The sequence below is a fragment of the Hippopotamus amphibius genome, chromosome 4, assembly GCF_030028045.1.
Source record: "Hippopotamus amphibius kiboko isolate mHipAmp2 chromosome 4, mHipAmp2.hap2, whole genome shotgun sequence".
Classification (NCBI taxonomy): Eukaryota; Metazoa; Chordata; class Mammalia; order Artiodactyla; family Hippopotamidae; genus Hippopotamus; species Hippopotamus amphibius.
The window spans coordinates 116,671,804-116,697,571 of NC_080189.1; the positions used below are offsets into that span (position 1 = coordinate 116,671,804).

The 25,768-nt window shown below is 41.3% G+C and overlaps 1 protein-coding gene across 2 annotated transcripts in view; it reads left to right on the plus strand.

The window, feature by feature from the left end:
• Positions 1–16,968, plus strand: part of CDC123 (cell division cycle 123) — a 77,852-nt gene extending 60,884 nt beyond the window's left edge. Inside the window, exons 16-17 of one of the 2 annotated variants that reach the window (XR_009053033.1) lie at positions 6,690–6,999; positions 12,076–16,968. The gene's annotated coding sequence lies outside the window, so the exon portion shown is untranslated. Of the gene's footprint in view, positions 1–3,957; positions 4,067–5,238; positions 5,365–6,689; positions 7,000–12,075 lie in introns of those variants that run through there. The other variant, XR_009053032.1, reaches the window with a different exon arrangement.
• Positions 16,969–25,768: the final 8,800 nt, after the last annotated feature.

Consider the following 25,768-nt stretch of genomic DNA (forward strand, 5'->3'; position numbering starts at 1 on the left):
TAAAAGGGTAAAATGGTAAACTATAGCAGGGGTTCTCAGGCCTAGGTGTATATTAAAATCTCCTGGAGAACTTTTTAGAAACCATCAAGCCTGAGTCCCATTCCCCCGGATTCTGACTTATTTGGTACAAGGTAAGACCTGAGGACAAAGAGGGGTTAAAACCTGTCCCAGGTGATTCTAGTATGCAGCCTGGGTGGCAAACCACTGAACACAATTTTTATTATCAAATGAAAGCTCTCATACTAATTTATCAGGAGAGAGACATTATCTTTTGGGATTTCTGTTGTGAAATTTGTATAATGGAGAATGTCTTTATATTGTAGCAGTTTTGTGGCAAATGCAAAGGTATTCGTTGTATGGCCATTTCTTGTATTGACCTTTACACCAGAAACATCAAAGACATATTTTCAAAAATATAATTTTCAAGGGATTTCTGTGGGAGGCTTAAGTAGATAAGTTTCTGAGGATAGAACCTGACAGAGGAATTGGAATTTGTACTTCCTAGAAATGTGAATGGACACATCCGTCTTTGCTAATCTACTTCAAAAGTCAGCCATTGGGGGGAAAGTTTGTGATAAGAACTGGTAACAAAAAAGTGCAGATTGAGCTCTCCAGTGAGAAAGAACCTCGATAAAAATACTCAGTTTAGCTGAAAGGAGGGACATGGTCAGACTTTATGTATCAGACTGGATATTATTCATTTGCAAAAACCTACCTGTCAACTTTTTTCTGTTTTACACCATTTGCAGTTGAGGTTTGATTTATCAAGAGAACATTCTTGACCACTCTGAATTTCAAAATGTTTTGATATAGATTCTACAAAAATGTGAGTAGCATAGGATTTACCATGAGATTAGTTTAGTCCTTAGGTAATTGTAGGGTTTGAAATCAAAGGCTGATGACACATCAACTCGTGCTAGGTGTAATAATTTAGCAATAATGGTTAACACACAAGCATTTACTAGGCGCCCAGCCCTGTTTTAATCACTCTGTCTGCACTAACTAACTTTGTCTTCGTGGTAACATGTAAGGGAAATACATTATCCTCCCATTTTAAAGATAAGAACACTGAGGCACAAAGAGGTTAAATGAATGGCTCAAGGACACCCTATTATTAGTAAGTGGAAGTTGTAGGCTTTGAATCCAGATATTATGGTTCCTGAGCCTTTGAACCAACTTCCTACATCACACACACAGGACAACAGGAGCCACTGTAGGTGAATACAAGAGTAATCCTAAAGCATTTGCTGACCTTGGAGAAATACATCCTCATGAAGAGATAGACATGCACATTCCTCTTCTGGACTCCAATGACACAGATTTAAAACCTTCTGTTATTATTCTGTGGCTTGTGTGCTTTTCTTCATTTTTAAGAAAACAACTTTTCTCTCTGTTCTTCAGATTGGATATTTTTATCCTGAAGTTCATTGACTCCTTACTTTATCATCCTCTCCATAATTTTTCCTGAACATTATTCTTTCATATTTGTGGACATTTGCACAAGAAGCATCTATAGCTCACTTCTATTACCTATGCTCTCTCTTTGTATTCCTTGGTGTGTGTTTCCATCAGAGTGGAGTTGGAGGGTTGGATGGAGGAAGTAAGGAGGCCACAGAGAAGGAACTTCACAAAGGATGCAACAGATCAGGGAAAGCCAGCCCTCCGTCCCAAGAGGCTTCCCTGCTACCACACTGGCAGGAAATGTGTTATACATGGTGGGCTTCGGGCAGCAGGGAAAGGAGAAACTGTCACCTCATGAAAAATTCACCTTTTAAAAAAGCATTTGCATTGCTCCTGTTTTCCGTTTCTCTCTCCTCGGGGTTTGTTATTCAAGATGGCCCCAGGATAATGGATGTTCTCTTTGCAAGGATGAAGGTGGGTGAGTAGGGAGCAGAGTCCTTATATTTTTCCCCTTATGGGGTGTCATCTATTCGAGCTGTGGCTACTCCATCTGAAACTGAGTTTGTGACTTAATCCTTGACCCAATGAAGAGGGTGGCAGCAAGGTTCCCACCTGCAGTTAAAGGAGGGGCATTTGGAGGTGGGGGCAGCTGGAATGGGTCTCCTCAGAGCGTCAGGATTCCCTGGGGTGGGGGTGATGGTGCCCTCTCACCATAATTTCCATGCCTACCCATCCTCCCCCACGCCTCCTGCCTCCCCCACCCCTTCCTCCCACCGGGCTGTCTCCCTCTTCCCCCAGAATGACTTTGTAAGTGCTACTTTCAACTCCTCTCTGGGGCCTTGCAACTATTTCTACAGCTTCTCCCAAATCTGTTTTCCTTTCCCCAGCTGGCCTCCCACTGCCTAATTATGCCTTAGGCATCTCTCCTTCCATCTGTATCTGTATCTTCTCAGATCTCTTCCCTTCCTTCTGGGTTAGTGCATCACAAACATGTCCCTGGAGTATTCTGGTAACAGAACGAGAAGGAAATGGATCACTGAAATCCACACTCGGTCACCATCGTGCCCCTACTCCCCTTAGTCACGTGTGTTAATTTTCTTTTCCTTTTAACATTTTATATTGGCTGCTAAGACTAACAAAAATGAACATTTTTCATTTTAGACCCCTAATGTCTCCCCTCCGTGAGTGATCAGTGACTTTGGGGAAGGAGGACGGGAAGGGGAGCTACAAAACCCTCAAACTCATCAATATAGTTGACCTCCTGTCTCCTGTTTTCTCCTTTGTTCCACTTTAAGACTCTCACCAAAATGACTTCTGCTCCTGGGCTCCCCGCGGCTTCCTTTGACGGTCCTCCCTTCCTGGAATCTGATGGCCAACTTCCAACCACATTGCTTTTGATCTCAGTTTTCTCCAACCACATCCTCCGACTCTCACCTGGCCGATGGCGTTGTCTGACTTTCTCTGTCCCGCCTTTCAAGCTGTGCCCAGCACCTGGCTTCCAGAGAGCTCAGTTAGATGCCCTCCTGAGCCCGAACATCATTTTCAGGCACCCTCACCCCCCAATTCCCTGGAAGCTGAGATAATTCTCACCCATCACTGCTTATTTCTTCCAGTGGAGGGACTTCCCACCACAGCGATCCGTGTTTACTGAAGGATGGCCTCAGTCAGCCAGGTTGGCTGTACAGATTTAGCCACAGTGAGCATATATGTGACCATGCCTGGACCGTACCAGTGGGCAGTCAATAAATGTTTGTTTAATCTTACTCTGAACAAAGGAACTCAGTTTGGGCAAGAGAGAATTCTTTTTTTTGGTAATTTGAAGTATCGTTGATTTACAATGTTGTGTTAGTTTCAGGTGGACAACAAAGTGATTCAGTTATATATATTATATATATTCTTTTTCAGATTCTTTTCTATTATAGGTTATTATAAGGTATTGAGTATAGTTGTTTCCTGTGCTGTGCAGTAGGTCCTTGTTGTTTACTTTATACATAGTAGTGTGTATCTGTTAATCCCAATCTCCTAATTTATCCCTCCCCCTCTTTCCCCTCTGGTAACCACAAGTTTGTTTTCTGTGTCTGTGAGAGTATTTCTGCTCCATAAACAAGTTTATTTACATCACTTTTTTAGACTACACATATAAGTGATATATGTCTGTCTGACTTACTTCACTTAGTATGATAACCTCTAGGTCCATCCATGTTGCTGCAATTGGCATTATTTCATTCTTTTTATGTCTGAGTAATATTCCACTGTACATATGTACCACATCTTCTTTATCCATTCAATTGTCGATGGACATTTATGTTGCCTCCATGTCTTGCCTATTGTAAATAGTGCTGCTATCAACATTGGGGTGTGTGTATCTTTTCAAATTATGGTTTTCTCTGGATGTATGCCCAGGAGTGGAATTGCTGGGTCTTATGGTAACTCTATTTTTAGTTTTTTAAGGAACCTCCATACAGTTCTCCATAGTGGCTTCAGAGAGAATTCTGATTTAAATTTTTTTTTTAATTCAGTCAACCAAGTATTTATTTCATGGCCAATATGTTTCAGGCATTGGGGGTCTTCTGATATTCATCATGATGAGATATGTTGTTAGTAGCTGGTCAAGAGCATTCATTGAGCGCCTTCTGTGAACTTGGCACTGCGGTATCACCATGAAGTAAGTGCAGGACTTAAGAAGATTTTGCAGGGGGCGGGGTTCTTGCAGGCTAGTGGGTTTGAGGGGGTGGGGGGCAGTGTTTGCTGTAAGGCTGGGCTGGCAACAGAAAGAATCCTGAATGTGGCCTGGAATTTTTCCAGTTCCCAGCTTGACTGGGCTGGCCGTCTCGCTCAGGTGTCTCCCCGCAGCTGCTCAGCTGCAGATCTGCAACCCTGATTTCATCACCACACAAATGCAGAACTTCACACCACTCCTAACCAGTGTGGGTTCACTATCTAAGCGGAGCCCTGAGATCTACAGCAAAGCCCATGAGCCTAGAAATTAGGGAACCTTGGTTTCAGTTCTGGTTCTGCAGGTGCACATTTAAGTGTGTGAAATTTTCCTAAGTGAACAGGATGCCCTGCATCGTTTACACGTAAATTTTAGGGAGACACCACTGGTTAACCCTTTCTCGAGTTCAAAAAGGAAAATAGAAAAAATACAGTCTATGTGCTCAGGCCATTAAGTTCCTTTCAGTATTTTTGAAACCAATCTATCAATAACCATATCTAGAAAAAAATCCTCATCTTTGAAATTATTTGGAAATGCGGTAGTACAACTTAATCTAGAGCCTGAACCTCGGGATGAAGTTTTTTTTCTCAAATAAAGAAAGGTAATTGTCATTAAAAAATAATTTTCTCTGAAACAGTCAAAATTTCTTCCTCAAAAATTTTCCTGGATTTTATTTTTTATTTTTATATATTTATTTTTATTGGAGTATAGTTGATTTACAGTGTTATGTTAGTTTCAAGTGTACAGCAAAGTGATTCAGTTCTATGTGTTTATGTGTACATATATTCTTTTTCAGATTCTTTTCCATTATAGGTTATTACAAGATATAGAATCTAGTTCCCTGTGCTATACAGTAGGTCCTTGTTGTTTATCTATTTTATATATAGTAGTGTGTATCTATTTCCTGGATTTTATAATCACTGACTTTGGGGTATGGAACTCTCAATCAGTATTTATTCGCTCTTGGATCCAGTGGAAAATGTGTCCTGAGCTCTTTTTTATAATTATAAAGTAGAAGCTCAAGCTGTTCTTATACTTGTCAAAAATAGTCTGAATACTGCACTGCACAAAATTAATAAAGTGGAAAAAATGGACTTCCTGTTTCTTTCACGTTACTAAAGGGATTCACCACAAGATGGCACCATGCAAGTGCTGCTTAATAAAACAGTCTCCCACCCCACCCCCCGTGGGTACCGTTCATCTTACGTGAGATCCTCCTGATTAGGAGCTGTGGCATGTGGTACATCTGAGATGCTGTTTACACAGAGGCAAGTGCTTGTCTTGCTATGTAAGTTTTCAGTGACAAAGGTCTTCCTCTTGTTTTTCATATGAGCTCTACCTTTCAACTAGCTTTTCTGGTAGCGTGCTATTGCCATGACACCAAGCCCACAGTTACATATTTTGAGGGGAAGGTGACTTAGTTAGGTGGGTCTCTGAAGGTATTTAAGTTTTCCCCTCAGCTCCTGATGGAAAGTGTGGGAAGGTTATGTTCTGGTTCCTTTCTCTATCATGTTCCGTTGTTGTGGATTTCCATAAGCACCAAACACTTGGTGTCCTTAATTTATCTGTAGAAGGTCAGCAACAGATCTAGAAAAGTCTGCTGTGCTTGTGATTCTCATTTCTGAGAATGCAAGGGTGAATCTGAACTCCAAGGTCAAGTCACATGTGAAAACAACCCTAGTATCTTCCCATCGGATGTTCACGTCCTGGGTAACTGGATGATTTGGAAATTAAAGGGGTCCAACTTTCACATGGTTTTTAACACTTGGAGAGATAGTCACGGGAAAGGATGTAGTCTTTTTTACGTGTTTGGAGAGAATGAAGTGCAGGGTGTGTGTCCTTGAAGTTAAATAGGACTTTAACTAGCACTGCCCTGTTGCCATGTAGCTACGTAAATATTTGCAAATCACCTACTACCTCTCTGGATTTGGGGCATGTGTCTACTGGGTATGAAACAATCTCTGTGGGGAAGTGAGCCTCCCCAGCCTTTATCTCCCTCTTACAGCAGAGTTCACAGAATATGACCCAACCTCCAGAGGGAAGGGAGGCTTCCTATTTCTTACCTTCTCTCTCAGCTGGCACTGGGGCATTCTGATGGCCAAGACCTGTGGGTCTTTTGCAGGAGGCCCAGAGGTTCATCTTCTGAATACACATTCCTTGAGTTGTAGGATTTCCTCAGGGCTTGTGTTCAGAAGGCATTGAGGGGTAGACCAGTTAGCTCATATGGTTCTTAGGTGGCATCAATTGGTGAGAAATACTAACATATCATGAAAAAGTAACAAGATGGAAAGTTATATTTTTCAGAACTGTTCTGAGGTAAGATACGCTAAGGGGTAGGAAAAATGAGTTGTTTGATAAGCTGTTTAAGGTGAAGCTAAGATCCCCAACCTTGACCCCGCCCCACTCCAGAGGTCATGCTCACGTAACAACAGTAAGCCGCCTAACTGCCTTCCAAGTGAAAAAGCTGTTTGCTAAGTGGGAAACACAGCGTGGGGCCTGTTTTTAGAGACAGAAGAGACTGAGTTATCAGATACTTTCTCCTTTTCTCTTTCCCCCATCCGCCAACCGACAGGCTCTCATAATCATCAAACAAATCCCCAAAGACTGTGGATTGAAAGCTGTGCCCACGTATAAGCCTGTTAAAGCACCAAGTGTCTCCCCGCTGCCCAGGTGAGAGAGGGTAACTGGGAGAACCTCTCAAAGAGAAGCACAGGAAGAGGTCCGTGTCACAGGAGTATCGTCTGAGTGCCCCCTGGGTCAGGACCTCAGCTTTTCGCACCTGCCTTGTCTCTCAGACAAGCACCTCGGGACAATAATGACAGCCATATGTCCCGAATTTTCAAGAACTGTCTGGTTTTAAAGATTCTGTCCGTTCTGTTCAGGTAAATATATTTTAACATGACCCTTAAGTCTTATGTCTTGACTTTGGCCTCAGAAAATTGGCCGCTATAGACAGACTCAAAAACTTTGAACTCAGCCATTCTTCCTTTCTTGCGGTAGGAAATCCCCTATGAGATGATCAGAGGTGGACCACTTGGAAAACTGCAAGGTCAGGGGTGGGACAGTGCTTGTGTCAACTTCAGTGGAACATTGTTGTGGATGCTTAAGTGAATTAGTCACTGAGGAGGAAGATGAGACAGATCAAAAGCCAGGCTCAATGGAGATACTTATTTTTAGAGAGCTTTGAGTTAATCAAGAACGGCCCTCTCAAAGTATGAATGGACCTATGGAAACAGAAATTCAGTCTTTTGGGGACTTCCTAGGTGGAGCAGTGGTTAGGAATTTGCCTGCCAACGCAGGGGACACAGGTTCAATCCCTGCTCCAGGAAGATCCCACACGCAGCTGGGCCTGTGCGCCACAACTATTGAGCCTGTACTCTAGAGCCTGCGAGCCACAACTGTTGAGCCCATGTGCCACAGCTACTGAAGCCCCTGTGCCTGAGCCTGTGCTCTGCAATGGGAGAAGCCACCACAGTGAGGAGCTCGCACACCTCAATGAAGAGTAGGCCCCGCTAGTCGCAACTAGAGAAAGCCCATGTGCAGCAACGAAGACCCAACACAAACAAACAATAAATAAATAAATAACATATATTAAAAAAAAAGTTAAAAAAAAGAAATTCAGTCTTGGTTCTAGAACGTCGCTGCTTGAGAGAAGGCTCTCTGAATTGTCCAGCCTGATGGCACATAGTCTTGGCCAGGTTTAGCAGCCCCCCTTTCTTCTGTCCCAGTTCTTCCCCTTTCTTAAATTCCTCTTTTCTTCTGCCAAAGTATTTTCTGAGTGATCTCTTTATGGTGGACACATGGGCAGTAAGCCTCCTGAGTTCCAGCATGCATGCCCAAGAAGAGTGTCTTTTTGTCCCTTCACATCTGATTGATAATTTGAGTGGGCAGAGAACTCTAGATTCAAAGCCATTTCCCACAAACGTTTTGAACACATTGCTTCATCATCTTCTAGCATAATTATTTTAAGTTTTAAAAATTTTAAAAAGATTTTTCTCTCATGCCATTTCCTTCAGCCCTCAAGCCTCTCCACCCCTATTAACTTCTGCTTCTTAGGCAAAGCATTTCCTCGTAGCCAGGGTGGGGTCAGAACTCTTTTTTTTATTATTGTTTGTTTGTTTTTAATAAATTTTATTGAGATACAGTTAACAGACAATAAACTGCATACATTTAGAGTGTACAATTTGGTATCCCAATCTCCCAATTCACTCTCCCCCAACCCTCCCCGCTTTCCCCACTTGGTGTCCATATGTTTGTTCTCTACATCTGTATCTCTATTTCTGCCTTGCAAACCAGTTGATTTGTACCATTTTTCTATAGTCCACATATGTGTTAATATACGATATTTGTTTTTCTCTTTCTGACTCACTCCACTCTGTATGACAGACTCTAGGTCCATCCATGTCTCTACAAATGTCCCAGTTTCATTGCTTTTTACAGCTGAGTAATATTCCATTGTATATATGTACCACATCTTTTTTATCCATTCATCTGTTGATGGACATTTAGGTTGCTTCCATGTCCTGGCTATTGTAAATAGTGCTGCAATGAACGTTGGGGTCCATGTGTCTTTTTGAATTATGGTGTTCTCTGGGTAGATGCCCAGCAGTGGGATTGCTGGGTCATATGGTAGTTCTGGTTTTTTGCAAGGAACCTCCATACTCTTCTCCATAGTGGCTGTATCCATTTACATTCCCACCAACAGTGCAAGCGTGTTCCCTGTTCTCCACACCCTCTCCAGCATTTATTTACTGTTTGTCGATTTTCTGGTGATGCCCATTCTAACCGGTGTGAAGTGATACCTCATTGTCGTTTTGATTTGCATTTCTCTACTAATTAGTGATGTTGAGCAGCTTTTCATGTGCCTCTTGGCCATCTGTATGTCTTCTTTGGAGAAATGCCTATTTAGGTCTGCTGCCCATTTTTGGATTGGGTTGTTTGTTTTTTTGATATTGAGCTGGATGAACTGTTTATATATTTTGGAGATTAGTCCTTTGTCTGTTGATTCATTTGCAAATATTTTCTCCCATTCTGAGGGTTGCCTTTTTGTCTTGCTTATAGTTTCCTTTGCTGTGCAGAAGCTTTGAAGTTTCATTTGGTCCCACTTATTTATTTTTGTTTTTATTTCCATTACTCTAAGGGGTGGATCAAAAAAATCTTGCTGTTATTTACGTCGAAGAGTGTTCTTCCTATGTTTTCCTCTAGTTTTATAGTGTCTGGCCTTACATTTAGGTCTTTAATCCATTTTGAGTTTATTTTTGTGTATGGTGTTAAGGATTGTTCTAATCTCATTCTTTTACATGTAGCTGTTCAGTTTTCCCAGCACCAGTTATTGAAGAGGCTGCCTTTTCTCCATTGTATATCCTTGGCTCCTTTGTCATAGATTAGTTGACCATAGTTTATCTCTGGGCTTTCTATCCTGTTCCATTGGTCTATATTTCTGTTTTTGTGCCAGTACCATACTGTCTTGATCACTGTAGCCTTGTAGTATAGCCTGAAGTGAGGAAGCCTGATTCCACCAACTCCGTCTTTCCTTCTCAAGATTGTTTTGGCTATTCGGGGTCTTTTGCGTTTCCATACAAATCGTAAAATTTCTTGTTCTAGTTCTGTGAAAAATGCCATTGGTAATTTGATAGGGATTGCATTGAATCTGTAAATTGCTTTGGGTAGTATAGTCATTTTCACAATGTTGATTCTTCCAATCCAAGAACATGGTATGTCCCTCTATCTGTTTGTGTCTTCTTTGATTTCTTTCATTAGTGTCTTATAGTTTTCTGAGTACAGGTCTTTTACCTCCTTGGTTAGGTTTATTCCTAGATGTTTGATTCTTTTTGTTGCAATGGTGAATGGGATTGTTTCCTTAGTTTCTCCTTCTGATCTTTCATTGTTAGTGTATGGAAATGCAAGAGACTTCTGTGTGTTAATTTTGTATCCTGCATTGCTTCATCATCTTCTAGCATAATTAAGTTTCAAAAATTTTAAAAAGATTTTTCTCTCATGCCATTTCCTTCAGCCATGAAGCCTCTCCACCCCTATTAACTTCTGCTTCTTAGGCAAAGCATTTCCTCGTAGCCAGGGTGGGGTCAGAACTCTTGGTCAGAAGTCCCTCTGAGAATGCGTCTGTCTCAAGAGGATCAAACACTTATACTCAGGGTGAAAAGCTATTAATCTTTAGTGCCAGGGGCTGGAAGCAGGCCTTTTCTGGAATTTGTGACTCATCATCCGAGAGCCTGAGAGATTAATTTGTTTCTGTTGGGCCCTAATTGCGGGGGCTGAACACCAGCTAGATGTCTAAAATCTCACACCTAGACACCATTTTAACTCACCGGGAAACTACCTGGAAACTACCTATTTCTGATTGGCGTCAGGACACAGAACAGCTGTTGGCTGAATTGTCAACTCCTGGGTCTAACAAACCATCTGCCATTTTGCTGAGTCACAGGGTAAGAGACAGCTGGGATTCTTGGAGGCTAGTATGAAGGGCAGGAGTAATTCGTGTTCTTAGCAAGAGATGATGTAGCTGGTGATAGGTCCCTCCACGTAATTGATGAATTATGAAATAACCCCAGGGAGAATCTGCTCAAAAGTGAGCTGACCAAAAGTGGGATGGACAGCCTCATGAACCCATGAGCTCCTCCTGGGAGTTATTCTGAGTGGAGATGATGTAAATCAGATCCAAGAATCTGCTGGACAGTTGGAATGCATGACCTTTGAGTTCTTGTCAAACATGAGAATTTGTCTGCAGTACTTAGTGCAATGCCTGGCACATAGTAGATGCTCAATAAATGCTATACAAAATGTTTATGGCCTGCATTGTGCTTAAGCTGCCACGCGAGTGGCATCCCTATTCTCCTTTGCTATAATTCGAGTCTACGCTAAACAGGATGTAGTTTGCAACTACCATGAGCTACGTATATTGAAACATTCATAGAAGAGCCTCTTCCACAATAGTGGCCAAGTTTGAACTGGGGACTGAATTTTGGTCCCAAGCACTCTCCTGCTTGAAGTATTTATGGGCCTACCACACACTTGGTATTGTGTAGACAGAAGCAAAGCACAGGGCACCAAGCAGTTAAGCAGCAAAGCCCTACTTAATTGTCCGGATTAGGGCTTTTGGAGAGTAGGGAAGAGGCTTCCAGGCAGCACTTGGCCTGGAAAATACAGCTTTTCCTGTATGTGAGGGTTGAAGAAGATCTGCCACTCTTTCGTGTACCTGCTTGTGCAGGGAGGTGAGGGACAGAATCTGTAAGGGTGGGGACAGTAGAGACACAGGTGATGGTGCCCATCTATTCAGTGAGAAAGCTAGAAAGGATGGAACCTTTCAGGTCGGATTCAGAGAGGCTGCCCGTATACACATCACAGAGTCAGCACCAAGAGGAGACTGGCCCTTGGGGCCACCTGAGGGTCAAGGGCAACAGGCAAGGAAGGCAGCTGGCTGCCCAGACAGACTGCCCTCACCTCTCCTGGCTTCTGACTCAGTAATTAGTCTGATAGGGGATATGTCCTCCTTTGTGAGTTTATTTTTATGTACAAAAATAGTATTACAGGTTTATAGGAAGATGCAAAAGAAAATAATTTATCCATAACCTTATCATGACTTTTTCAAGCCCGTTTAATACCTTCCAGGCTCCCTGCAGGCACTTATAGTTTATTAGAGATGGATGGTTTATGATGGTCATAGTGCCAATATGATGTGTGCAATTGGATTATTTTTCCAACGGAGTGTATCATATGCATTTGCTAAATATTTTCTCCCAACTTTTATTTCACACTAAATGGTATTTTGTGCGGCTTCTTGCGGCTAAATGGTATTTTGTGACGTGGAAGGAAAAATAACATCTAACATGTGTTATGTTTATTTTGTGCTCAGCTGAATGCCCTGAGCTTTCAATGTTTATCTTGCTTACTCCCCACAGCTATAGGATGGTGGGTGATATGACTTATCTTTTTTTTTTCAGATGAGGCGTTTTGGAGAGAGATTGGTAGCACAGCCCATGAGAGGCAGAGCTGGGGTTTGGTCCAGATCTGATTCCAGGGCATTTCTCTTGCTAGCTGGACATTTAAATTGCTTCCTTTTGCTTTCCTTTGTTATTATAACTCACCCTACAACCGAACAACTTTTCCACAGACCATCTGCAGTGTCATGTTGTTGACTCTGAACAACAGAGTCAAAGAGTGTGGACATTTTGATGACAGTTGATGCCTTGTGCCAAAATGACTTTGAAAAAACTTTTGCCACTTTATAATATATAAATTATAGATATCTATTTTTATCCATCTACCTATAAACTTATATCATTGCCAGCATTATTTATGTTAATTTAAAATTTTGTTTCACTAATTTAGTAACAAAATGAAAATTTAGTTTTCTTTTCTTTTCCATTATAGTTTATTACAGGATATTGAATACAGTTCCCAGTGCTATATAGTAGGACCTTGTTTTTTATTTATCACATATATAACAGTCTGCATCTACTAATCCCAAACTCCCAATCCTTCCCTCCCCATCTCCCCCTCCCCCAAATTTAGTATTTTAACTTCTTTTAGAACGATTAAACATTATTTCATTTATTTTTCCAAAGGCTATAGTTCTTTGAGTCATAGGTTTATGTACTTTTTCCATTTATCCACTGGAGACATTTTAAAAAAATCATTAGAGGAAAATAGGAAAAACACTCTTTGACATAAATCACAGCAAGATCTTTTTTGACCCACTTCCTAGAGTAATGGAAATAAAAACAAAAATAAACAAATGGGACCTAATGGAGCTTAAAAGCTTTTGCACAGCAAAGGAAATCATAAACAGGTCGAAAAGACAACCCTCAGAATGGGAGAAAATATTTCCAAACAAAGCAACTGACAGAGGATTAATCTCCAAAATATACAAGCAGCTCATGCAGCTCAATGTCAAAAAAACAAACAACCCAATTAAAAAATGGAAGGAAGACCTAAATAGATATTTCTCCAAAGAAGACATACAGATGGCCAACAAACACGTGAAAAGGTGCTCAACATCACTAATCATTAAAGAAATGCAAATCAAAACCTCAATGAGGTATCACCTCACATCAGTTAGAATGGCCATCATCAAAAAAATCTAGAAACAATAAGTGCTGGAGAGAGTGTGGAGAAAAGGGAACCCTCCTGCACTGTTGGTGGAAATGTAAGTTGGTACAGCCACTATGGAAAACAGTATGGAGGTTCCTTAAAAAACTAAAAATAGAGTTACCATATGACCCAGCAATCCCACTACTGGGCATATACCCTGAGAAAACCATAATCCAAAAAGATACATGTACCATAATTTCATTGCAACACTGTTTACAATAGCCAGGACATGGAAGCAGCCTAATGTCCATCAGCAGATGAATGGATAAAAAAGATGTGGTACATATGGAATATTACTCAGCCATAAAAAGGAATGAAGTTGAGTCATTTGTAGAGACATGGATGGACCTAGAGTCTGTCATAGAGAGTGAAGTAAATCAGAAAGAGAAAAACAAATACCGTATGCTAAGGCATATATATGGAATCTAGAAAAATGGTACTGATGAACCAAGTGGCAGGGCAGGAATAGAGATGCAGACATACAGAATGGACTTGTGGACACAGTGGGAAGGGGAGGCTGGGACGAAGTGAGAAAGTAGCATTGACAGGTATACACTACCATGTGTGAAATAGATAGCTAGTGGGAAGCTGCTGCAGAGCACAGAGAGATCAGCTTGGTGCTTTGTGACAAACTAGAGGGGTGGGATGGGGAGGGCGGAAGGGAGGCTCTAGAGGGACGGGTATATGTATACATGTAGCTGATTCACTTTGTTGTACAGCAGAAACTAACACAACATTGTAAAGCAATTATAATCCAATAAAAAATAATCAGTTAATAAGGACTTTTCTCATACTAGGAAGAAAGATATTAACTCTTTGTCAGATTTGGTGCAAATATTTTTTTCTGGTCTGTTTGCACTTTAATTGTTTTTTTCATTTTGACATATTTTTGAAAGTTTAGATAGATATAGCCATTTCTAACTTTTTAATGTATAATGTACTGCTTCTAGACAAATTGCTCTCTTCTAAACTCTTCTCCAGATATTCCAAAAATAATTTATTTTCCTGTAATCTTTCTGTGTAGTTAAACAACACTAGTTGGGATTTATATTGATTTTTGGTGGGTTAGATGCTTAACGTGCTCCAGGCTGTTTCATAGCAAGCAAACAAATAAAAATCCACATCCCAGGAGGGCCTCCCCCCACCCCCTGCCTGCTGCCCTGCTACTGCCCTTTCCCCATCTCTTCACCTCACACACACCTCCACTGGCTTGAGTTTGGAATCCATCCTTGTTACACCAACTAAACCTCTCTCTCTCTCTCTCTGTGTCTCTCTGTCTCTCTGTCTCTCAACTCGCCAATGACCTACGCTTTCATTTCTGTTGGGTAAATACCTAGGAATAGGATTGGTGGATTAGATGGTTAGGTATATGTTTAACCTTATGTAAAACTGGGTTTGGATAACTGCTAAGCTGTTACCCAAAGTGGTTGTACCATTTTAAACTCTCACTAACACTGCAAGAAAATTTCAGTTCTCTTACGTCTTACCTACATTTAATATGGTCAGTATTTTTCATTTTAACTATTAATATATATAAACTAGCATGTCATTCTGGTTTTAATTGGCATTTTCCTACTGACTAATGATTTTGAGCACCTTTCTGCATGTTTAGTGGCAATTTGTAGAGCGTTATTTTGTGACATGTCAGTTAAAATCTTTCGTCCATTTAAAAATTGGTTGTTTGTCTTTTTATTTTTGGTTTGTAGAAATACTTTATATATTCTGAACATACAACTCCTATCAGATATATGTATTATATATTTCTCCCAGCCTATGCCTTCCCTTTTCAATTTTCTTTATGGTGTCCTTTGGACAGAATTGTTTTACATTTGATTTTTTTCAGTTTATCAATCTTTTCTTTCATGGCTAATACTTTTTGTGTTCTAAGAAATTGTTGCCTACTTCAAGGTCATGAACATATATATTCCATGATGTTTTTCATCTAGGAGCCTTATACTTTAGATTTATTTTACTTTTAGTTCTAAGATCCAGCTCAAATAAATTTTTGCATGTGGTGTGAGGCGGGGTCAAGGTATATTCTCTTCCATATGGATATTCAGTAGTTCCAGCAAGATGTGTTGAAATGAATTTCCTCATTGAATTACTGGACAACTTTGTTGAAAAACAACTGATCAAATTGTATACACACACACACACACAAACACACACACACACAATTTCTGGACTCCCTATTCTGTTCCATTGATGTATTTGTCTGTCTTTGCCCCAATACCACACTGTCTTGTAGCTTTACAGTAATAAGTGTTGGAGTCAGAGAGTGTAACCCTTCCAAACCAATACTTCTATTTTCAAGATCATTTTGGCTGTACTATGTCTTCATATTTTAGAATCAGCTTGCTAATTTCTACCAGAAAAGCTGGAGGGACTTGGATTGGGATAATGTTTAATCTTTGGATCATTTTGGGGAGGATTAACGTCTGAACAAAGTGAGTCTTCTGAACATAAATATGACATCTTTCTCCATTTCCTTAGGCATTTAAACATTCTTCTCAACAATGTTTTGAACTTTTTAATGTAGCCGTCTAGCATGTCTTTTATGTGTTGCCAAGTGTGTCATAGTTTTGATGCTCTTATAATAGTATTTTATAATTTTATTTATTGCTAGCATACAGGAATAGAAACACAACTGAGTTTTACATATGCACATTAAATCCTGTGATCTTGCTAAATTCATTTATTCTTTTAGTGGTTTTGTTTTGTTTTGTCTTTTTTTGCAGATTCCTTAGGGTTTTCTAGATAGACAAGTATGCCATCAGCAAATAATGACAGTTATACTTCTTCCTTTTCAAGTATTTTACAATCAATTAATTAATTGGCTGATTAATTAGTTGGCTAATTAATTAATGCCTTATTGTACAGGCTAGAACTCCAGTACAGTGTTGAAGTAGTGAAAGCAGACATCCTTGCCTTGTTCTCAACCTTAAAAGACAGACAAGACTTCGACCTTAAGTATGATGTTTTTATCATGAATGGATATTGAAATTTGTCAAATGCTTCTTCCTCACCCACATGGACAGCCATATGAGTTTTCATGTTTTATTCTGTTAATATGGTGAAATACTTAATTGATTTTCAAATATTAAATCAACTTTGCATTCTTGGAATAAGCCCTATTAGGTTATGCTATATTATCATGTATATATTTGTTCTAAGCAAATACATGTATATATATTTATTTTGCTAATATCTTGTCCATATTTACATCTTTGTTCCTGAGAGATATTGGTCTGTACTTTTAATTTGTAATGCCATAGGCTAGTTAACAAGATTTAGGTCAGACTGTTTGTTGCAGTCCCATGGGCCATTTTTCCCCAAAATCTTTTTCCTTTGTTGCTCGGTTTAGAGAATCTCTGCTGTCTAGTTTCACTAATTCTTCCACAGTGAACACTCCTACTAATCCCATGTGATAAAATTTTATTTCAGATATATTTTTCTGTTCTGGGGCTTCCATTTGGTTCTTTTTCTAGAGCTTCTGTATTGCTCTTAAAATTCACCATTTCTTTCCTCTTTGTAATTATCTTTTCCTTCACAACCTTTACCATACTTGTTTGCAAATTCCAATAAATAGGTCATTTGTAGGTCTACTTTTATCAGCTGTCTTTCTTCCTTTGCCAGTAGGTACACTTTTTCCTATATCTGTTCCTGTCTGGTAACTTTTCTTTTCTCTGAGTTTATTGACAGAAACCTGAGTTCCATGCAAGTTACTGGTAGCAGAACGTCTCCTTTCCTCTCATTTTTTTACGTTAAACAAGTCAAAGTGATTGCAAAGGTCATAAAATCTGGGGAATTCCCTGGCTGTCCAGTGGTTAGGACTCCACGCTTCTACTGCTGACCTAAGATCCTGCAAGCCATGTAGTGTGGCCAAAGAAAAAAAAAGCCATAAATAAAATCTGGGTTTTAATCCCATTCCTGCTACTCAGTAGCTCCAAGATCTTGGACAAGTTACCTAACTTTTCCGAGCTTCAAAATTTTCCTCATATTTAATGTGAGGGATTAGAATAGGTGTCTTACAGCTCTAAGATTTGGAGATTTTATGATTATAAAGTGTGGGTCCTCAGACTCAAGCACCAGTGCTGGGGACCAAATTTTTAACTGTTTCACCTCGAAGTTCTGCTAACAGAGCACTGCCTTTACCTCTGAGCAGTTTTGCCTGAGTGATTTCCCTTGCTAACGCAACCAGCCAGATGCCACTAACCCACCCCAAAGCACTTCATCTTTGCAGTCCTTTCTGTTCCCCTGCCCCAGGAGGAAGGTACCTTTGAAGTGGAAACAGCATCTGTGTGGAGAAGTGTGGATGGAGAATGTCACTCAGTAGACAAAGTTGGTAGCACTAGAAATGCATCACCCGTGCAGAGTTCTGGCCCCACCTGAGACCTACTGAATCAGAGAGGCTGGGGGTGGGGCCCAGCACTGTGTGTTTCACAGGCTCGGCAGATCGAGGTGATTACAGTGCACACTCCAGACAGAACCACTGGTGTGGGGGAGTGTGATACAACAGCAGGGACACGGAGCAGGGGCTTGGGGTCGGGGAGCGCACACAACCGTGAAACCACATAGAGGAGGGTTTTCCTTTTACTCTTAAAAACAGAAACTAGGGTCTATTTTGGTCTTTGGAGAGTGGTCACTCAAAAGAGTGGGTGGCGTTTCTTTGGATGATATTTGGGCTGTTTTGAGAAGCAGAGGCAAGGACCATATGGGCTAGGAGTCAGAGTAGGATTTTCCCCAGGTCATTTCACTCCAAACCAAGCATCTTTTTTGGCTCTCTGAAGGCCGACGTGCCTCACGAGGGCTGCCTTGCAGTCACACGGCTTCTGTATGGATAGAATTTTGGTGCAGGTTGTTTCCATTAGGAGTTTAGATTCATCTCCTTAGCCTCTCGTGGAGCCCGCTGCCTCTGGAGGGGCTGGGTGAGTGGCCCTAGGAGCAATCTGGAAGGTTTGGCTGACCTGGCTTGGAGCACACAGCATGTGTAATCTTCGGAGTACATGAGGCCCAACTGTTTCGTTTCCTAACAGGGAGAAAAATGGAGGTATTTCTCTAGCCAGAGGGAAACAGAGCCAACTTCTGTCAAGCAATTGCAAACACATGTGGATTAAAAAAAGGAAAGCTGGTGAATGGTTAAGGTAAAAAGAGTCTTTGTTTTACATGGTTTGAAACCACAGTAGGTTTGGTAAAACAAGGAACGGGGACTTGTCCAGGAGAGGGAGAGAACACACTCTCATATGTTTACTGGTTTCCTAGGGATTCCTGTGCTTACAGTCTTGTTGAGAAATTTTTGCTACCTGGTGGAATATTGCTTTCATTGCATTACTCTCTCGCTCAAGACCTCACTCCTGCCTGCCCTGAGAAGTCTGCCCTTTGCTACAGCCTCAGGCCTGGGCTCTTTCTCGGACTTTTAACCTCCTTCTTTAATTTGATCTAATCCCACCTTTCCAAACTCATCTCTGAATTCCTACCAACACCAATGCTGCCTCCTCCAGGCAGTCTCCCAGCTCGCACCACCCTCTTGCTCACCACCATGCCCCACTCAGCCTGTTTGCCTTCCCACAGTGCCTTCCTCTTCCCCAAGTCAAACTGTCCATCTTTCCTGATCTGGAACACCCTTCCTGATTATACCAGTTCACACTAGACTCTGTTTCCCCAGCTCCAGTATTTGTAGGCTCTACTACTAATTTAGTGGCTAAATATCCACTGTCTTGTGGTTTTTACTGATTGGCTCTCTAGCTGGTTTGTTCCATGGAAGATAGAAGCTTGAAGTCAACCAACCTCCTTTGGATTCTCCCTGAGAACTGGCTTAGGGCCGGTCACAGGGAAAATGAACATGTTGCATTGTTGTTTGCTAGAGCAGAGATTTGGTGCATTAGGTATTGATGAACTGAATCGAGGGGTTCCTGGAACACCGGCTGGGTATGATGTTCATCGTTCTGCCCACCATATACATGCCTCTTACCATCTTAGATTGGGGCACTCACCCCAGGGGCAGCAACTCCTTCCACGGACCGGTGTTGTTCTAAGTTAAAGACATCTGTTCAAATAGGGCACGAGGGGACTTCCCTGGTGGTCTAGTGGTTACGTCTCCCCCGACCAATGCAGGGAATGCAGGTTTGATTCCTGGTTGGGGCTCTGGGATCCTACATGCTTTGAGACCAAAGAGCCAACACATAGAGCAGAGGCAATGTTATAGCAAATTGAATAGACTTTAAAAAAAATATAGGGCAGGAGAATGAAAGTGGGGTGTGGGGAAGGGGGCGTTTTTCATTATTCTTGCTCCTTCGATTTCAGTGCTTTGTCCATTGGGGGGAGTAGGTAAAGGAACGTGAGGAATAAGTTAATCAAAACACGGCTGAAAGGGGAGGAAAGAGGATACAGGAAGAGACGGGAGTTAAAGAGAGTTTGACTTTCTGAGGACGCTCAGCTTTTCTCACTTGGCCATTTCCAGTCAGTTCGTGGGGACCACAGCTGTGGTCCATTATCGTCTTGTGTATTTAGCTGATTGTTCAGATAACATCACCTCTCTTAGGCATTAACGAAGTTGGAATGCTCTCACCAAGATAGGAGGTGCATGGACAAATGGATGAGACACAAGCAGAAAGTTAAAAATCTGGTACCCCAGAAACTGCTACTGTGTCTCTACCAGCTTTGGTGTGTGTACATCTGCACACACCTTTGTCTGACATGGACAAAATCGACAACCACGTTCAGTCATAAACAAAGATTGCTCTTGCCCCTCATCTTCTTTTGCATTAAAAGAAGATGCATTAAAAGCTATATTACTTTTGCTATGCAAAGAACATGATACATTCACAAATATTCAGCATGTAGATAACAAAAAGAAAGCATTCACTTGAAATCGCATTGTCCAGACATCACCAGGCTTACTCTTTTGCCAGATGCTTTCCAGGTTTTTTTGTTCCGTGAATGCATATGCACAAACATGTAAACTTATGAGTGGTATCACAATAAATAAAATGTTATAAAGTTTTTCACTCTTCAGTATATTTTAATCCTATTTTCACATAATTAATCATCTATAGCTTCATGTTTAATGGCTAATAATAATTCCTTTGTCTGGAGGTACCATAATGTTTTAACCATCTTTGTTGATTGATATATAAGATTATACATTTTTCTATAAATAGAGCTTCAATGAACATGCTTTACATACAGACATCTTTGGATACCAGTGTGATAATCTTAGGATAAATCCTTACAAGTGGACTTACTAGGTCAGAGTATGCATTCTATTGAGTGCAGTAAGTCAGAAAGAGAAAAGCAAATATCATATATTAATGCATATATGTGGAATCTAGAAAAATGGTACAGATGAACCTGTTTGCAAGGCAGAAATAGAAACACAGACGTAGAGAACAAATGTATGGACACCAAGGTGGGAAAAGAGGGGTGGGATGAATCAGAAGATTGGGATTGACATATATACACTAATATGTATAAAATAGATAACTAATAGAACCTGCTGTATAGCACAGGGAACTCTACTCAGTGCTCTGTGGTGACCTAAATGGGAAGGAAATCCAAAAAAGAGGGGATATATATATATATATATATATATATATATACACACATATAGCTGATTCACTTCCCAGTACAGCAGAAACTAACACAACATGGTAAAGCAACTATATCTTAATTAAAAAAATAAAAAAATAAAATTAGTAAATAATCATAAAAAAGACTTGTACTCCAAATTGCCAAAATGCTCTCTGTAAGTGTCCATTCCTAAGATTCCTGCCAACAATAAACTATTCTTGTCTTTAATCTAAGTTCTTAACTGTATCTGACACATCCTTACTTTTTGATACAAACTAATGTTTTTATAGCAGTAACAACTAGATCCAAGTTCACAGAACAGGCGGGAATTGGTTTGCAGTCCTCAGAGAGAACCCTGTGCCAGGCATCACCCCCTGGAGACAGTGTGGAAGGCTGCAGAGCTGTGGGAATCAGTGTCTGATTTGTGCTTCTGTGCCCTAAAGACAAGCTTCTCCATAGGAGATGCCCTGGGCATAAGGAGGCAGCCAGCCACATTTAACCCACACCCCAGCCTCCCTGCTCTGCAGTACTTTGCTTCCAGCTGTCCATTCTGCTCCTCACTTTCTTCACACCACAAACTCGACTGCATTTCATATCCTTTTCCTCTACAAACATGCACTCAGGAAAAGATCTGGTATCAGTCAGTCCCACCTTGGTATAAATTGGAATCAACAAGCTCATTCTTCTAGTTGTTTGCTTTTAAAATTTATCACTAAAAGTGTAAAAAGAGCATTGTTCTTAATGAAAGAAATATATCAACTGAAGGGTTGATTTTTTTCTTTCTTTGTTTTTAGCAACTCTTACAAAGCAACTCCATTAAGACTAAGTAGAATTAAGATGCACCTGACTGCCTGGGCAATTGCCACCTTCCACACAGATCATGGCCCGAGTTACTGCCAGGCAAGGGACAAGAGAGTGGCCTTGCAGGAAGGACAAGTGAGGCTCCTTGTCATGGGTTTCAGGAAAGCGATGTGACTGCTCTGTGTGTTTCAGCTCTATCCTCAGACCACACTGGTGGTCCACTGGTAAACCAGGTCTCCAGAGGGCAAAATGAGCCTGATTTGTAGCATTTGCTGATTTCCCTGGCAGATTTCAGGCTCCTAACAGTTTAACAACTGGCTCACTGTATTCCTTACTATTTAACCATCAGCTCCTTCATCACAAATGTCTCAGTGGTTGCTTTCACAATCGAACCTTCTTCTAAGATTAATCTTCTTTTAAGCCGCTGTTCAGGGGCCACACCTATCTCACCCATTTATTATGACGGGCACACTGGAGGAATCGCCTCTCAATATTACGTATACATTAGACACCCTGTGAAGTCATTTTGTACTCACAGCAGTGGACCGCTAACACCTGCCTGAGATGTAAGGCTACATCATCTTGTCTGTATTTGATGGTGAATGACACTGGGCTGTTACTAGATGCTCATGAGAGGTTTTAGGTGGGCTCACAGTTCTTTGTTGAGAAAAATCGGGGTCCTGATGCTTTGGGAGCAGTGGCTTTTCTTTGAGAAAGAGAATATATGTCAGACCCCTTAATTTTCACAATGTGTGTCAATTCTGGCATCAGGTAACTAAAGAATAGAGAATTTCTATCTAGCAATGCAGACAATATGAAAGAAAATGCTTCTGAGGTCATACACACACATCCTTTTCTAGATCACGGTGTCTCAAAGTTTAGTGGCATGAGAACCACCAGGGGAGTTTCAACAATGTTGATTTCTACCCTCTCCTCTCAATAGTCTGATTCCGTAGGTCTGGGTCTGTCCAAGAGTCTACATTTTATCAGCAGTTCAGCTGAATGTGTTGCAGCCTCTGGCGGTGGCGGGGGACACACTTGGAGGCCCTGGTGTCACCTTCTGTGATCCTTACCCTTGTGCTAAGGTTGGTCATCAGACACGAGTATGTTCAGAGCTGTAGAGTCCTCCTCACTCAGCTGCAAATAATATTCCATCCCATTGGCTTTCATCAAAGTCCAATACAAGAACCGACTACATGAAGTAAATGTATGTTTTTGCTCATACTTAGATTTAATAATAAATTCATTTTAGAGTTTAATTTTAGTGGGGAAAAACTCCTTTATTATCTGATGAGGAAGCCATCACATATTTTTTTAGCCCCTGTTAAGATGTCAGAATGAACTAAATTTAGTGTTTAATAACAATACTTGCCCACCCCTGGTTCCTGGTATAATTATGACTGCCTTTTTCTCTATAGTTTCTGGTGTCTTGGCTTTTATTTTAAGGTGCCTTAAGTCCTTTTAGGAAGTATACAATATGTAACAAAGCAAAAAACAGGTGAAACAGAGAGAGATCGGTTAGATATCATTATACTAACAAGGTATAGTAGTACCTTGGTAGTACTCTTGGTACATTCAAAGCTGTAGACCAGTGAAGGACTTCATAACACACTTCTCCCATCATTTGTCTCTTAACTTCAAGTTCCCTTCCCTCCTACCTCATCAGCATAGTGCCGACCATACCACCAATAAGGCCATCCACTGCCATGGACTGAATGCTCTTGTTAGACTGGGTTAGAAGGAGGGTTAGATGAGGTTATGAAGGTTGGGTCCTCATGACGCGATTAGTGGCCTTACAAGAAGAGGAAGGGCTGGGGGCGGGGTGGGGGCAGGATGGAGAGAGAAAGAGAGAGAGATCTCTACCTGCACACACCCAGGAATGGTCATGTGAGGACATAGTGAGAATGTGTGATCTGCAAGCCAGGAGGAGAGCTCTCACGCAGAAACTAAATGGCCCCCACCTTGATCTTGGATTTCCCAGCTTCTAGAACAGTGGGAAGTACAGGTCTGTTGTTTAAGCCACTCAGTCAATGGCATTTTGTGATGGCAGCCTGAGCTAAAACGAACAGCATCTATGGGCACCTGCTGTAGACCCAGTGCTCTGCTTGGGCTGCTCTTTGTCTGACAAGGGGAGTGATAGAGCAGGTTTCTAAAACTGGACAAGTCTAACTTTTACACGCCCTACTCACAGAGGGGCTGGTCTCTGTGGCTTTTTCTGACAAATACGGTTTCTTTGGTGTGCAAATGTCCCAGGGGAAAGTGCGATCCTTCCTCAGGCAGAGAAGAGGCACCAAATCCCGCCCAACTCATGAGCGCTGCACCCCATCACCTCGCTCTCGCGGGGGTGGGCGAGCTCCTCTGTAGACCCCCAGCAAGACGACGTGAGTCCAAGGTGCTGTGTGAAACGCTGCCCACCTCATTGGCATGGCCAAGGCTCTGAGCTGTTTCCCAGTGAAGAGTCCTCTTCAACTTTGAGTCTCCCAAGTTTTCTCAGTCAGTTTGACCATAGGACCCCTCCCTTTTAATTTGTACTTTTTGAATCATGCCTGTTAGAAGTGAGCCGAGGGCTGTGTTCAAGACCTGCTTCTGCAGTGCATCAGCAACGGCCCTCTCCTCTAGGAGGGGCTCAGTTTTACATGCCAACACTGATCTCAGCGGCCCCTCTGTCTTCCCTGAAAGAGAAAGCTTCGCCACTGAAACAAATGCGTGTTTTGTTTTTAAGTCAAACAGAGAGGATTCCAGAACTATAAGGCAATTATAAGGAGGCCAGCTGTAGTATCTTAAAAAAGGCCAGAGGGGTCTACTGGTGGAGGGTATCTTAAAAAAAAAATGGTTGGAAGGAAATATTAGAGATTTAGAAGTCGGTGAAAGAGGGCTTGGGAAACGGGGAGCTGTTGTTTCATGGGTATAGAGTTTCTGTCTTGCAAGATGAAAAAGTTCTGGCGATTTATTGCACTACAATGTGAATACATCTCATGCTACAGAATTGTGCACTTAAAAATGGTTATGAAGGTCAATTTCATGTTCTGTGTTTTTTAGTTAGTTTTTTTTTTTTAAACACAATTACAAGAGAAAAAAGTCTGACAGATAAAGGAGGAAAGATGGGGGAGGGGAGGAAATACCTGGAAAGTGAATGCTTAAAATGAAGTATTATAGTAGCATTACCTGTATCCAGGATATAATGATACCAACAGCACCTTTTAAAAATTTTTTTCTTGGACTTGAAACATATGGGATCTTAGTTCCCAGACTAGGGATGGAACCCACACCCACTGCCTCGGAAGCGCAGAGTCTTAACCTCTAGACCAGCAGGGAAGTCCCTACCAAGGGCATCTTGCTCTCTGTCATTTGTGTTTTCTCTCTGGGTCCCTTTTTCTTGTCATCATTTTGATCTGTAGAACCTGCTGGAAGAGTAGACAAAACTAAAGGGGCCAGGAAGCCGTGCAGTCATGGTCATTTTGGCCACTCTGTTTCAGGAGACCAAGGGCTGTTTGCTTTTTTTTTTGGTGGGGGGGCTGGTCCTCGAAGCATCTTGATTCGTTTAAGAATTCTTGATGCCTCCAATGCTCAGTCATTGCTTCAGGCCCAATGTCAATGGATGCGGGGAGAATTAATTCATTGATTCGTATATTGGGTCAGAGCCAGATTTATGTTTATGCTGAATTGCACTTTGGACTCAGAAGTTCTTCCAAAAAAACCTGTGACGATGCCATCCAATGTGAGATTGGAACAATTAATTGGAAACAAGCTTTTCTGCACTGCTTCTAGCCTCCGCCAGTGTGCATGAGAATGGGTCCTTTCCTTCACAGGAAACTGACAACACTAGGTGTCTGATGAGATTTGAGCCAGAGGTAATAATAATTAATCCTATAATAACTAACACTTTATATCATATTTGACATTTTACACGTTCTTTTATCTAAATCTTCTCGTATGGTCCTGACAGAAGCCACTGGAGGGGAGTCCTAGCATCCCCCTACTGGGTCCAGAAAGGATATGGGCTTGCCCAAGAGCACCTGGTTAATAATCCGTCTAAGGTTACAGAAGCAGGGATGGAGTTAGGATTTGAACACTGTGCTTTCAACAATCCGGGGCAGGAGGTGGCTTGATGGTCACAGACACTGTAGAGCTGTATTGGTAAAACCAAGAAGAATTTTGTGTATGGAAGGGACT